Genomic DNA, 13,655 nt, shown 5'->3' with positions numbered 1-13,655 from the left:
ATCACATACAAACGTCTATGTTAGGTATTTGTGTCTGTCTTGATTCTTGGTAGGCTTTTAAACTCTGTGAATGTTGGACTGTGATGTAGACATCATTTCACCGCACACTCTGTAACCACCAAACCTTAGCAGCTTATTCAGTAAGCACATACTTGGCTCTTAATGAGTATTGCTTAAATTGATGAATTGAATTAGTATTTTACCTTCTCTGTTGCTTAGCTAAGCAGAAGAATTTGTCATTTTTTAAATTTAGTGACTGGTTCTATTAAAAGTTACCTTTGTCTATATCATTTTGTTATACTAAAGCACAAATGTATAAGGTCAAAAAACATTCTCAAGATTTTGTTTAAACCACAGCCCTCAGTTGTGTATATTTATCTCTTGTTTTCATATGCAAGATTTCTCCTGAAATGGGCAACAATTACAAGAGTTTTTTTCCTCTTCTGAACTAAGAAAATAAATACTTAATTCACAAGTTTAGAAAAGTGAACCTGAAAAATCACAGGGCTAGGTGGGTTATGAGGCCCACTGGTACATGATAGTGTTGAATGTGGATTAGAATGAACTCCATGGATTAGAATCTCAGACCATAGGCAAACATTTACTTGTTTTAGAATAAGCACATTTGAGTCTGCAATAAGTATTACTATTTTTAAGTTGAAAATGTAATTGGTTTCTAATAATAACCATATTGGCTAGCATTATTTCAATCGTATTTAATGTTTTCCAATGTCATTTCATGTCAGATATCTCTCCTGATTCTTAGTAACAATTTGGACAAGACAGCAAATGCTATTGTCCAAGTTTTCTAAAGAAGAATCTGAAGTGAAATGACATCAAGAGACCTATCAAGACCTGTATCCAGGAAAAGGTAAATCTGAGCTGAAATTGTAGCCCTTGTAAATTACCTACGTGACTTACCAGATAGTGTTCATGATCCATTTAGTACTCTGTTCTAAAAACGAGACAATATCCATTTATTCACTTGTTCATTTATTTAGTGTTTGTTCAGCCCTTACTGCATATTCCAGGCACTATTCTGACTGTGGCAAGAGTGAACAAACAGGCATGGTTCCTACTTGCATGTAATTACAGTCTTATAGTGAAAACAAGTGTTAAACAACAAAATCTCCCAATTATTTTAAAATTATAAACTTGATTCGATACTATGTGGCCATATAATTTTTCCTAATTTGGTTGGAGAAGGGAGGCAGTTAGGGAAGCCTTCCCTGAGTTAGTGCCATTTAACCTGATTTATGATAGATGATAAGTCATTTGTCGGGGAAAAATACTCCAGGAATAAAGAACAGGTACAAAGGTCAGGTTCTGGGAAGAGCTTGTCTTGGTCCAGGAACTAAAAAATGTTACAGTGGCTGGATCTGGGAAAGAGACAAAGAGTTATTAAATGAGGCAGCAGGCTTCAGCAGGTGCCACATTGCTCAGGGCCTTGTAGGCCATGCTAAGGATTTGGGATGTTAACGTCAGTACAAACATTTGAGTCATAAGCAGAAAGTAAAAGCATGATTCCATCAAATGTTATTCTCTAAACAGTAATTTTATAAATACAGGTTAAATGTGTGTGGTCCCAGCTACTCAGGAGGTCCCAGCTACTCAGTATTCCTTTTCAACAAATATTAGGTGCCTACTATTAGCCAGGTACAGCCCTTAGATACTTTGAATGAAGCATATATTACAAACTGGCAGAATTTCTTAAACAAAGAATCTAAAGTTGTTTATACACCATAATCTCGGTATTTTATAAATTTCTTGAAATTATTTTTATTTACACTGCTTTGCAGAATTTTAACTGGCTTTGAAATAAACAATGACAATAGTCCTCCATGTTACTAGTTTCAAATTTTCCCAATACCTACTAAGACATTACTTAATCCACAGATTTACTGTCAATAGTTTGTGTCAAATTGTGATAACATATTTGAAATTAATATTTCAAATTAAAGCAAAATCACAAATTTATACTTTATATTATGAATGAGATTCACAAAAGGAGCATGATAATATATTCTGTTGTCATCGCATATAAAATAATAACATATAGAGTATGAATCAATAATTTTTCAAATACAAAGCTATTACAATTAGGAATACAAACGAATCATAATTAGGAATACTTCTACAATATTAACACACAATAGTGGTAACACTTGCAAAATGATGGTGGTGGTTTTTTTTTTTTTCTTTTCCCAACAGAGTCTTGCTCTTGTTGCCCAGGCTGGAGTGCAATGGCGTGATTTTGGCTCACTGTAAACTCCACCTCCTGGGTTCAAGCGATTCTCCTGCCTCAGCCTCCCTAGTAGCTGGTATTACAGGTGCCTGCCACCACACCCAGCTAATTTTTGTATTTTTAGTAGAGATGGGAGTTTCACCATGTTGGCCAGCCTGGTCCCGAACTCCTGACCTTAGGTGATCCACCAGCATCGGCCTCCCAAAGTGCTGGGATTACAGGTGTGAGCCACTGCGTCCAGCCAGTGGTGTGGGTCTCATAGCTCAATGTGGACTTTTACTAACTCCCGATGCCTCAGTTTCCTCATCAGTTGAAAGGAATGAATGAAAGATATGTGTTTTTCATATTACCAGGTAGATGATAAGGAGATTTTAATTTTCTTTTCTTTTTAACTTTTATTTTAAGTTTAGGGGCATTTGTTACATAGGTAAACTGGTGTCACAGGGGGTTATTGTACAGATTATTTCATCACCCAGGTATTAAACCTAGTACCCAATAGTTATATTTTCTGCTTCTCTTCCTTTTCTCACCCTCCACCCTCAAGTAGACCCCAGTGTCTGTTTTATTCTTTGTGTTCATTAGTTCTCATCATTTAGCTTCCACTTATAACTGAGAGTATGCTGTATTTGGTTTTCTGTTCCTGCATTAGTTTGCTAAGGATAATAGAAGGTCCATCCATATTCCAGCAAAAGACATGATATCATTTTTTAATGGCGGCATAGTATTCCATGGTGTATATGTACCACATTTTCCTTATCCAATCTGTCATTGATGGGCATTTAGGTTGATCCTATACTTTTGCTATTGTGAACAGTGCTGCAATGAAAATATGTATGCATGTGTCTTTATGGTAGAATGGCTTATATTCATCTGGGTATATACCCAGTAGTGGGATTACTGGGTCGAATGGTAGCTCTGCTTTTAGCTCTTTGAGGAATCACTATTCTTTGCACAATGATTGAACTGATTTGCACACCCACCAACAGTGTATAAGCATTCCCTTTTCTCCATAGCCTCACTAGCATCTGTTATTTTTTGACTTTTTAATGATAGCTATTCTGACTGGTGTGAGATGGTATCTCATTATGGTTTTGATTTGCATTTCTCTAATGATCAGTGATGTTGAACTTTTTTTTTGTATGTTTGTTGGCTGCATGCATGTATTCTTTTGAAAAGTGTCTGTTCATTCCCTTTGCCCAATTTTAATGGGGTTGATTGTTTTTCTTTTGTAAATTTCTTTACATGCGAAATGTTTTTATTATTAAGTTGAGCTGCCTCATTCTTAGTATGGTTTTTCCCTTTAAAAAGCAAAAAGGTGGACATGGTGGCATATGCTAGTAATCCCAACTACTGGGGAGACTAATACAGGAGGGTTGCTTGAGCCCAGGAGTTCAAGGCTATAATGTGCTATGATCATGACTGTGAACAACCACTGTACTGCAGCCTGGGCAGAGTGACATAGTGAAACCATATCTCTAAAAAAAGAGAAAATGTAATTTAAATCTTTAAATACATACGTATATGTGTGTATATATGTATATATATTGCATATATCAAAAATGGTTTTTAGTTTCCATTCACAGCACATAGTAAAATGTCTTAACCTCCTCCCTCCTCCCTATGTGTGTTTTTCTAAGTGTGTGTCTTTTTTACCTTAATTTTTCTCTTAGTGTCTCATAGTCTTCTTAGGTCTCCCTCTTTCTTCTGTCTTTCACACACACACACACACACACACACACACACACACGCAGGCATACACACATGTACCTTGAAAAATAGCTTTTCTTTTTCTTAAAACTTCCCAAAGCTTTCATAAAATTAGCCCTCAGGCACTCTTACGTATCTCATCCACTCTTCTTCCTCTCTCCCCTTCCTGAAGCCATTTGTAACTTACTCTATTACACTAGGAAGGGGAAGCAAATATTCGTATTATTTTCTTGTTATATCCTTAGCATTACTAGACCTTTGTGGTTTCTATGGATGAGGGACATAATATTTATTAATTTATTCTAAACTTCAGTCACTCATAATATACCCTTTTATTCCTCCTTCTTCTGTGATATTGGGAGTGTATGGGTGTCATTGTGACAAACCCTTTGCTGTCAGTATCTATAGTGGATGGGGAGAAAAGGAGGGCTTTGCCAATCATCGTCTCCAGTGCATTTCCCACTGTCAGCATCATTGTCTAATGCTGTTTGCATCCACACAGCCTAAGGGAACCGTTTAAGTGAGTGACTCCCTCCCTTCACTTCAGCCCATCACTTGAGCATTTCTCTCCCTTGAAAAAAGACAAGTGGTGCTTCTAAGACTTGAGTAATTCTGAATATAATTGAGGACTAGATGTTCCTGTTTTATATCCTACAGGGCTGGCATCTCTAATGCTGAAAGTACAACAAAGTGCAGTGGTAGTCACTGAGTGTTCAGCCATGCTGGGTCATCAAAATAAAAGGAGATCGTCTTCCCTTTCCTATCAATGGCCTCATCTCTACCAGATATATAACTGGAAAAACAATGCATTTGCTTAAACATCCACAGTGAGCCACACTTGTTCGGTGTTGTGGGAAAATGATACAGAAGCATCCTTGTTTATTAAGGATCCAATTTTGATAGGCTGAGGCATATTTTTCCTCCCAAGTCTGCACATGGTCATGCATTAAATATTAATGAGCATCTTCTCTCTATCAGGCTTTGGGGGATATGTTCACCTCTTGGGAGGTGAACATGATAAATAAGATCCTTTCTCTCATGTAGCATTCTCTCCATTCTTTTTTTTTTTTTTTTGATAGGGACTAGCTCTGTCACCTAGGCTAGAGTGCAGTGGTGCAAACATGACTCACTGCAGCCTTGACCTCATGGACTCAAGTGATCCTCAAGTGATCCTCTTGCCTCCACAACATCCAGCTAACTTTTAAAAAATTTTTTTGAAGAGAAGGTTTTGCCATGTTGCCTCAGCCACCTGAAGTGGTGGGATTACAGGTGTGAGCCACTGCACCTGGCCACGTTTTCTTTCCATTCTTATGGAAGGCAGTAGTCAGCAAAACAGTTAATCAATTGAGAATATATTAGGTTGTTATAGGAACCACGAAAAAATAAAATAGAGTGTGTAAAGAAGGCTTGATGGCCAGGAAGCTTTTACAGGGAAGTGACATTTGAACTGAGACCAAATACTTAAAGAAGCCAGTTCTTTGAAGAGTTGATGGGAATGTATTCCAAGAAGTGGGAATGGCAAGGGGAAAGGACTTAAGATGTAACCTCAGAATGATTAAGGAGGAGCATGGTACAAGAGGATGTCAGAAACATAGCCAGGAAAGAGAGCTATGCTTAAGTATTAGGATTTTATTCTTTGCAAAGGAAAAGCCCATTGAAGCTTTAAAGCAAGGACTTAAGAGTTAACATAATTTTTTTAAGGTACCTTAAAATTTTTGCTGAATGAAGAATTCATTGAAGTGAGTCAGGAATGTATGATTTTGGACAACAGACACAATGCCTGAGGCATAGTTTCTTCATATGGAAATTGGAGACAATGATCATATCTACCTTAGCAGATTATATAATGAATTATTTTCCTAGGGCTCCTGTAATAAAGTACCACAAACTGGGTAACTTATGCAACAGAGATTTATTGCCTCACAATTCTAGAGGTGAGAAGTCCAGATCAAGAAGCTGGCAGGGCTAGGCTGCCTGAAAAGGTGCTAAGGAAGGAACTGTTCCAGTCCTCTTTCTCTCCTTCCAGTAGTTCCTTGGCTTGTGACAGCACAGTGTCAATTCTCATATGGCATCCTCCCCGTGTGCCTCTCTCTATGTCCAAATCTCCCTTTTATTTAAGGACAGAGTCACAGTGGATTAGAACACCCCCATAACATGAAGATTGCATGAAATTATATACATAAATAATTCAACAACATAGATTCCAAATAGAAAACACTCAGCCTTTGTCATTTCATCATTATTTGTTTACACCTTTGTATTATTGGTATAGCTCTAGTCTTTTGAAAGGTGCAGTTACTCATCTTTGTGTTTTCCACTCCTTTAAAGCTAAGTGTAAGGTGCTTTTGCAAAATCCAGTACTGCATATTTGAGAAATGCTTTTTATTCCTACACATACTGCATATACTATTACACAATTCGATTTTGTAGGTCTAATGAAGTTGGTCTTTCTATGAGTTCCTATGGCTAAAAATAGTCACAATTGTGTACTCCAGTAAATTGTTAGACTGAAGGAAAATAGTTTGAGTGAAATTATCAATCTGGTTTTTCTGACTTCAGCTGTGTGTCATGTTTGGTTAGTCAAGAGAAACATCTAATGTGAGGCCCCTGGAGGACAGCTGATAAGTAAGCATACCAAGTAGAATGGCTACTGGAAAAAGTGTGCCAGCTAGAGAGAGAGAGAAAAGAGAGAGTTAATTTACCATTTGCTCAAGTAAGGAATGATCCACAAATTCAACAAAATCTAAGTAGTCTTAAAGGACATGTCATTGACAGATTTATCTTCTAGTCTCCCACTTTGTCTAATGTCTAATACTGCTTCAAAACAAAGCAATTTACTGAACCCAGTGGTCTCATTATTCTGGAGGTTTATAAGGTTAAAAATACCTGGAGTTTTGGGAGCAGCAATAGCACTGAAGTGGGATATTAGTAGTGATGTGTGTGTTTACAGCACCTGTGAACACACAGAGACTGAAGCTTGAAGGCTGGTGACCCTGAGTTAGGGGAAAAGATAAAACTTTTTATTAGATTTTTTTAATGTCGAGAAGAAAATTATTTATCTCCACATTTCTTGAATATTATCCTCTTACAATTACGTCAATGATTCTCACCGCAGTTATATATTAAAATTACCTGGAGATATATAAAATTATCAATGTTCTACTCTTCTACAGATTAAATCATCATCACTGAGGGTGGCCCTCCAGCAACCAGGTTTGAGAACCACTTTAGACCAGAATTTTTCTCTGTGCCATTCAGTAATGGCAATGATAACTGTAGGATATGCAAATTGCAGAAAGACAATGACAAATGATTTAACTTATCCCCAAACAGCTGAACTATCTTAAGCCTCATGGCTACTTTAGAGTGACCAAATCCATGTAGACGCCAGAAGTTGTGTCATACACCTATTTCAAGGGACACATAGAATTTACCTATATATACCTACCTCAAGGGTCATGTCGGTGTACCATTCCCCTAAACAACAGTTAATAGTATAAACTGCTGAACTGCTGTCTGCCTAATATTTATTGTGTCTATACTTCTTCTTTTCTGTATTAAAGGCCACTGCATTTCCCAGCTTGCTCTTTGTTCTCCATCATCTGTTGTGGGTCACTTGTGCTTTCTGTTTTTAACACCCGTGTTGCTGAAGTCATTTATCCAATTCATGATCCATGAAACTACTTCAGCAGTGAAAGTGGCACCCCTCAGGTTCAAGTCAACATTTTTATATTTCCCTCTAGGTCAAGATCCAAGCTATGGAAGAAATCAGGATATGTCAATTTTCTAGAGCAGCCAAGTTTTCTAAAAGTCTACCTAGCCATGTAGTTATGTAGCCTCACTCTCACTTAAACCAAGAAAATTAAAAAGCACACCAGAAAAGACTTTTCTTGTTAAAAACACATGTTTATTGTAGAAAATATAGTAAGGAAAAAGAAGAAAATATAAGGCAACTAGAATTTCTCTAGTTAGAGATAACTATTATTTATTTGAGTGTGTGTATATATCTATATATATATATAGACATTCAGCTCTTATGTACTAGATACACACACCTACTGTTTCATAAGCTTTTTTCACAGAATAGATTATAATCAGTTATGTTTGTTATCACCACAACATTTTCTTCTTGAAGACCTTCTGGAATGAGGCATTTGCTTTTCTATCTAGAGACCCTATCCTTTCAAAAGGTCCTTTATCTGTGGAAAGAGCTATTCTGGCCACAGTTACTGCCAAGAAACAAGGTGTAAGAAAAGGCCTAAAGTTAAGTGCAGAACTGCTGTGTTTTGATGAATATTCCATTGTTTGAGAGGAGGTAGAAGCATTCTCAGCTTCAGGATATTTGCTCACTACTCATTAGTCTCTCTGAGAAGTAGCAAACTTCAAAGGTTAAATATGAAGAGATGAATTGTGTAATGCCTAGATGTCAGTAGCGGAGAAGGTATCTGAGCAAATTCAGAATTTTATCCCTGTCTCCATGGGCCTAGTGTGAAGAACAGTCATTTGTGTAAGTGGGTCTTTGTGTATATGGTACTGAATCAGGTCACTGAGTCAGAAACTTAGAGCTGTAAGGAAAGTGAGGTGCTCTCCAGTCCAGTGTTCTGGAATTTCTTCTGCAGTGGCCCCCAACAGCAGGTGGCAGCCTCGTCCATGATTGTATTCTTAAGTGACATGGTATTACTCTTTCTATTTGCAATCCATTTCACTGATGGATAGTTCTAGAGATCTGAAATATTGAGATTTAGCTCAGTGTTGTTTATATGAAGATAAATTCTGCTTTCCAACAACTGTCTTGTATGTGTCTAACGTCTGCCGCATGGAATGTCACAGATTATGCTTCATACTTGTCTTCCTGAGTCTTCTTTATCCCGAACACCCTGAGTTTTTGAATGGTTGACATGCCAGCTGGCTTTCTGCAGATGTACTTCTCGTGTGTAAATTTCCATCTCTGTGAGGTATTCATATTGAACATGACTTCCAAGTGTGTTTGGGTCTGCGCAGAAGACAATAGGACTGTGATTTCTGATGATTAAAACCTGGATTGTATGTTACTGTGATCAGACCCTGAGACTGCGTTAGCAAGTTTTATAGCATCTGAGTCGCTCTGTTGGAGGAAAGTGCATGTGATGGGCATTTGCTTGCTTCCCCACCAGATTCTCTACCTTCACCCTTCCTGCAAGATTCCCTAGGAAGCTGACTTCTGCTGAATGCAACACTCAGGTTCTCTGCTTCCTAGATTCTAGTTGAGTTTGGCCCATGGGAGGCCTTGGCAGAAATTTTGAGAGTAAGAGCAAATAATTACTTAACCATTAGAAAAAAATAACATGAATGTGTCCTTCTATCCATGGCCTCATTTCCGGTTGGGGAGCCTTGGTGCTAATCCCTCAGTGCATCACTATTTCTAATTAGTTCCTGTTTTAGTCTGCTTTTGCATGAGTGTGTGTGTGTGTGTGTGTGAGTGTGTGTTGTTATAAAGGAATACCAGAGGCTGAATAATTTTAAAGAAGAGAGATTTATTTGGTTCACAGTTCTGAAGGTGTGCAAGAAGCATGGTGCCACCATTTGCTTCTGGTGAGGGCTTTAGGCTGTTTCCACTCATGGCAGAAGGGGAAGGGAAGCTGGCATGTGCAGAGATCACGTGGCGAGAGAGAGGGGTTTGTGCCAGGCTCTTGTTAACAACCAGCTCTTGTGGGAATTAAGGGAGCTAGAACTAGGTAGGCATGGTGGCTCACGCCTGTAATCCCAGCACTTTCGGAGGCCAAAGCAGGTGGATCACCTGAGGTCAGGAGTTTGAGACCAGCCTGGCCAAGATGGTGAAACCCTGTCTCTACTAAAAATACCAAAAATTAGCTGGGCATAGTGGTGGGCACCTGTAATCCTAGCTACTCTGGAGGCTGACACAGGAGAATGGGTTGAACCCGTGAGGTGGATGTTGCAGTGAGCCAAGATCGCACCACTACATTCCAACCTGGGAAGCAAGAGTGAAAATATATCTCAAAAAGAAAAAAAAGAGTGAGCAAGAACTCACTTGGATGGCACCAAGACATTCGTGAGAGGTCCACACTCAGGACCAAAACACCTCCCATTAGGCCCCACCTCCAACAATGGGGATCACATTTCAACATGAGTTAGGAGTGGTCAAATATCCAAACCCTAGCAGTTCCCTTAACCCTGGAAAGAGACCCTTCATTAAACTCTTTCTGCTTAATCCTTTGAGAGTGCAACAATTTCCTGCTAGGACCCTGACAGATAGAGGGACCATACAGATCACTAAAATGCTGAGGAATTTTTCAAAAAACTGCACCTAACAGACCTCCCTGATTCAGAATATATCAAACTTTTATTTTTTATTTAATTTAATTTTATTTTTTGAGATGGAATCTCACTCTGTCGCCCAGGCTGGAGTGCAGGGGTGCGATCTTGGCTCCCTGCAACCTCCACCTCCTGGGTTCAAGCGATTCTCCTGCCTTAGCCTCCTGAGTAGCTGGGACTACAGGCATCCACCAGCAGGCCCGGCTAATTTTTTATTTTTAGTAGAGATGGGGTTTCACCAATGTGACCGGGCTGGTCTTCAACTCCTGACTTCATGATCTACCCACCTTGGCTTCCCTAAGTGCTTGGAATACAGTGCTTGGACTACAGTGCTTGGATTACCCTAAGTGCTTGCGTTACGGATAGGGTTAGGGTTGGGGTTGGGGTTAGGGTTAGGGTTAGGGGTAAGGGTTAGGGTACGGGTTCGGGTTAGGGTTCGGGTTCGGGTTAGGGTTCGGGTTCGGGTTAGGGTTCTGGTTAGGGTTAGGGTTCGGGTTAGGGATAGGGTTAGGTTTCGTCTTTGGATTCGGGTAAGGGTTAGGGTTACACAGGTTCACATAGGGTTACATAGGTTTACACAGATAGCGTTGTAGATATTTCCATGTTTAAACAGATAGCAGTGTAGATATTTCGCTGTGTATTGAGATAGCGGTGTTGATATTTCCATGTTTATAGAGATAGCGGTGTAGATATTCCCATATTTATACAGATAGCGGTGTAGATATTTCCATGCTTACACAGATAGCAGTGTAGTTATTTCCATGTTTATACAGACAGCGGTGTAGTTATTTCCATGTTTATGGAGATAACGGTGTAGATATTTCCATGTTCATAGAGATAGCGGTGTAGATATTTCCATGGTTATATGGATAGCGGTTTTAGATATTTCCAAGTTTATAGACATAGCGGTGTAGATATTTCCATGATTATAGACATAGCAGTGTAGACATTTCCATGTTTATAGAGAAAGCGGTATAGATGTTTCCATCGCTATACAGATAGCGGTGTAGATATTTCCACGTTTATAGAGATAGCAGTGTATATAATTCCATGTATATACAGACAGCGGTGTAGATATTTCCATGTTTATACAGATAGCGGTGTAGATATTTCCATGTTTATAGAGATAGCAGTGTCGAAATTTCCATGTTCCTACAGATGGCGGTGTAGATATTTCCATGTTTATACAGATACCAGTGTAGATATTTCCATGTTCATAGAGATAGCGGTGTAGATATTCCCTTGTTTATACACATAGCCCTGCAGTTATTTACATGTTTATATAGATAGCGGTGTAGATATTTCCATGTTTAGAGAGATAGCGTTGTAGGTATTTCCATGTTTATACAGATAGCAGTGTAGAGATTTCCATGTTTAAATGGATAGCGGTGTAGATATTTTCATGTTTATATTGATAGAGCTCTAGATGTTTCCATGTTTATACGGATAGCGGTGTAGATATTTCCATGTTTCCATTTATAGCGGTGTAGATATTTCCAAGTTTATATAGATAGCGTTGTAGACATTTCCATATTTATACAGATAGAGGTGCAGATATTTCCATGTTTACACAGATGGCAGTGTGGATATTTCCATGTTTATAGAGATAGCTTTGCAGATATTTACATGTTTATACAGAGAGCTGTGTAGATAGTTACATGTTAACAGAGACGGCGGTGTAGATATTTCCTTGTTTATACAGATAGCGGTGTCGATATTTCCAACTTTATAGATATAGCAGTGTAGATATTTCCATGTTTAGATGCATAGCGGTTTAGATATTTCCATGTTTATAGAGATAGCAGTGAAGATGTTTCCATGTTTACACAGATAGCGGTGTAGATATTTCCAGGTTTATACAGCTAGCGGTGTAGACATTTCCAAGTTTATACAGATAGCACTGTGGATATTTCTATGTATATAGAGATAGCGGTGTAGATATTTCCATGTTTATACAAATAGCAGTGTAGATATTTTCATGTTTATAGAGATGGCGGTGTAGAAATTTCCATGTTTATACAGATAGCGGTGTAGGTATTTCCAAGTTTATAGAGGTAGCGGTGTAGGTATTTCCATGTTTATATGGATAGCGGTGTAGATATTTCCATGTTTATAAAGATAGAGGTGCATATATTTCCATGTTTACAGAAATGGCGTTGTAGATATTTTCATGTTTATACAGATAGCGGTGTAGATATTTCCATGTTTATACACATGGCAGTGTAGATATTTCCAACTTTATACAGATAGAGGTGCATATATTTCCATGTTTACAGAAATGGCGTTGTAGATAATTTCATGTTTATATAGATAGCGGTGTAGATATTTCCATGTTCCTACAGAGGGTGGTGTAGATATTTCCATGTTTGTAGAGATAGCCATGTAGATATTTCCTTGTTTATACAGATAGTGCTGTAGATATTTCCAGGTTTACACAGATAGCGGTGTAGATATTCCATTTTTATACAGATAGCCGTGCAGATATTTCCATGTTTATACAAATGGCGGTGTAGGTATTTCCATGTTTATAGAGATATTGGTGTAGATATTTCCATGTTTACACAGATAGCGGTGTAGATATTTCCATGTTTATAGAGATACCGTAGATATTTCCTTGTTTATACAGATTGCGGTGTAGATATTTCCATGTTTATACAGATAGCGGTGTAGATATTTCCATGTTCACAATGATGGTGTAGATATTTCCAAGTTTTTACAGATAGCGGTGTAGATATTTCCATGTTTATAGATATAGCGGTGTAGATATTTCCATGTTTATACAGATAGCGGTGTAGATGTACCCATGTTTACACAGAGAGTGGTACAGATATTTCCATGATTATAGAGATAGCGGTGTAGATATTTCCATCTTTATACAGATAGCGGTGTAGATGTTTCCATGTTTATAGAGATAGGGGTGTAGATATTTCCATGTTTACATAGATAGCGGTGTAGATAATCACATGTGTATAGAGATTGCGTCATAGATGTTTTCATGTTTATACAGATAGCGGTGTAGTTATTCCCATGTTTATACAGATTGCGGTGTAGATGTTTCCATCTTTATAGAGATAGCGGTGTAGCTATTTCCAAGTTTATACAGATAGTGGTGTAGATATTTCCATGTTTATGCAGATAGTGTTGTAGATATTTCCATGTTTATAGAAATTGTGGTGTATATATTTCGTTGTTTATGCAGATAGCGGTGTAGATATTTCCATGTTTATATGGATAGCGGTGTAGATATTTCCATGTTTACAGAGATAGCATTGTACATGATTCCATCTTTATACAGATAGCGGTGTAGATATTTCCATCTTTATAGAGATTGCAGTGAAGGTATTTCCATGTTTATACAGATAGCGGTGTAGATATTTCCATGTTTATACAG

Source organism: Pan paniscus, chromosome 6, assembly GCF_029289425.2.
Source record: "Pan paniscus chromosome 6, NHGRI_mPanPan1-v2.0_pri, whole genome shotgun sequence".
Taxonomy (NCBI): domain Eukaryota; kingdom Metazoa; phylum Chordata; class Mammalia; order Primates; family Hominidae; genus Pan; species Pan paniscus.
The sequence above is the reverse complement of the archived record's forward strand: the minus strand, read 5'-3'. Positions refer to the sequence as shown.